This window comes from Muntiacus reevesi, chromosome 3 (genome assembly GCF_963930625.1).
Source record: "Muntiacus reevesi chromosome 3, mMunRee1.1, whole genome shotgun sequence".
Lineage (NCBI taxonomy): Eukaryota > Metazoa > Chordata > Mammalia > Artiodactyla > Cervidae > Muntiacus > Muntiacus reevesi.
The window spans coordinates 263,676,246-263,678,981 of record NC_089251.1 but is presented as its reverse complement, the minus strand read 5'-3'; positions in this window follow the sequence as shown (position 1 = coordinate 263,678,981).

Here is a 2,736-nt window from a genome sequence, read left to right as displayed (position 1 = left end):
GGGTTGCTGGATCATATGGTAGTTCTACTTTTTAGTTTTTTCCTTGTTTTCTGTTACAAGATGACTCAGTCTCACTTTTTACATGTTGAGTCCTAGTACCCCTAGTAAACACTGTCTGGAGAGCATGACCTAGGTATAAGTGTGTTCTGTGCAGTGCCCTCCTCCAGGGGATCTTCCCAACCCAGAGATTGAACCCAGGTCTCCTGCACTGCAGGCAGACTCTTTACTGACTGAGCCACCAGAGAAGTCCAAGAATACTGGAGTGGGTAGCCTATCCCTTCTTCAGGGGCTCTTCCTGACCCAGGAATCGAATCAGAGTCTCCTACATTGCAGGCAGATTCTTTACCAGCTGAGCTACCAGGGAAGTCCCATAAGTGTACTCACTAATAGTGTACAGGCATTTCTTCTAGGCCTTTTTAGTGGATGGAGCTAGGAAACAGATACTTTTTAAGAGAAAAATACTCTATGATTTCATACTGCTATTTCTGGTTTATTTTTTAATTAATTTATTTTAATTGTAGAATAAAGGCTTTACAATATTGTGATGGTTTTTGCCATACACCAACATGAATTGACCACAGGTATACAAGTGTCCCCCCCATCCTGAAGCCCCTCCCTCCTCCCTCACCACCCTATCCCTTTGGGTTGTCCCAGAACACTTGCTTTGGGTGCCTGGGACTTTTGCCTAACTTCCTTGATTTTATACTGTATCATTTTTACGGTGAAAATTATGGTTCCTAATGATGACAACATAATCACTTAATAAAAACATTAACACTACTGAATGCAGCCTATAATTTCCCTTTTTATTATTCATAGAATATTTCCTTCTTGGGATGTATAGCAAAAATGCTGTGTTTTAAAGTCCCTTCAAGTAACTGTTTTCTTTATGTGATTAAGCCACTCTTCATATGCAGTCAATCTAATTCATTTTGGTTTACTTTCAAATTTTAAGAGAAATTTTCCCTTGTGACTACAATTTTAAAAATTATATACAATATTTAAAGTTCAAAGAAAAAACTATTTAATAGTCTGCACTCACAGAAGTCTTGCTTCCATTGTTTTTGTTCAGTCACTAAGTTGTTTCTGATTCTTTTCCACCCCGAGCACGTCAGGCTTTCTTGTCCTTCACCATTTCCTGGAGCTTGCTCAAACTCATGTCCATTGAGTTGGTGATACCATCCAACCATCTCATTCTCTGTCATCTGCTCCTCTTCCTATCCTCAATCTTTTCCACCATCAGGGTCTTTTCCAATGAGCTGGCTCTTTTCATCAGGTGGCCAAAACATCAGTCTTCCCAATGAATATTCAGTGTTGATTTCCTTTAGGATTGACTCGTTTGATCTCCTTGCAGTCCAAGGGACTCTCAAGACTCTTTTCCAGCACCACAGTTTGAAAGCATCAATTCTTCAGTGCTCAGCCTTCCTTATGGTCCAAGTCTTATGTCTGTACAAGACTACTGGAAAAAGCATAGCTTTAACTATATGGATTTTTTTTGGCAATGTGTTATCTCTGCTTTTTAATAGGTTGTCTATGTTTGAAATACTTTTTCTTCCAAGAAGTAAGCATCTTTTAATTTTGTGGCTGAAGTCACTGTCTGCAGGGGTTTTGGAGCCCAAGCAAATAATATCTTTATTTTCCCTTTACTCTGTTTCTTTTTTTTCCCAAATAGATAACCACTAAAAAAAAAAAAAAAAAAAAAAGAAGGATAGGTATTTCAGCTGTGTAAATAGAGCAAGAAAATAGTGCCTGTAAGAGTTGTAAACGTGGATTCAGTGTGAAATTCTGAGCATTTTCACTTGAGTCAGAATGATTAAAAACTGGTTTGATGATAATTATTAGTCCTCTGTAAATTCTCTAAAGCAAAGTTTAGAGTCCCATAGTTTCTTCTTGTACTTGATGATTTACACAGAAAAAGAAAATCCCATATATGATACCATGACCTCATCAATACCATTATACCATATGTAATACAAATGGAGGCAATTTTAAAAAGTGGAGGTGACTGATTTTTGGGGAGTGGAGTTCATTGCTTCCAGGTGGAGTTACGGAGGCAGTCTTGGTCTTGGCCATCCTTCTTGAGGTTCACTTTCTCTGGGATAGGAAGTCTTCCATGAAGAGCACACAGACAGAAAAACACACAAAAAAGACACTGAGTGAGGCTTCTAAAACCATATGAAAAATTTTGCTTCCCCCCGCTGCCTTTTAGGCTTCCCAGGTGGTGCAGTAGTGGAGAATTCACCTGCCAGTGCAGGAGACACAGTTCAATCCCTGGGTCAGGAAGATACCCTGGAGAAGGAAATGGCAACCCACTCCAATAATTTTGCTTGGAGAATCACCTGGACAGATGAGCCTGGCGGGCTACAGTTCATGGGGTCCCAAAAAGTTGGATACAACTGAAGCGGCTGAGCATGCACACATGCAGAAGATACAAAATTTTATAGATGTGACTCTGGAAAATTTTATAGATGTGACTTTGGAAAGTTCCTATGTACAGTAAGTAGAACAATTTGAATATCAAAACCATGACTCTAGGATAGTGTATGATTGTACTGGACAAGTTCAGTATGAAGGTAAGTGGGCCTAGTCACATGACAATACTGTCAGCACACACTTTGTAGATAAATCACCCCCCTTCTCCACCCTGCTGATTCTAAGAATTAAATTTAATTGAGCTCTTAGCTCTAACTTGTAGTTTATAGGCAAAACGGGGGGTAGAGGAACAAATTAAATGAC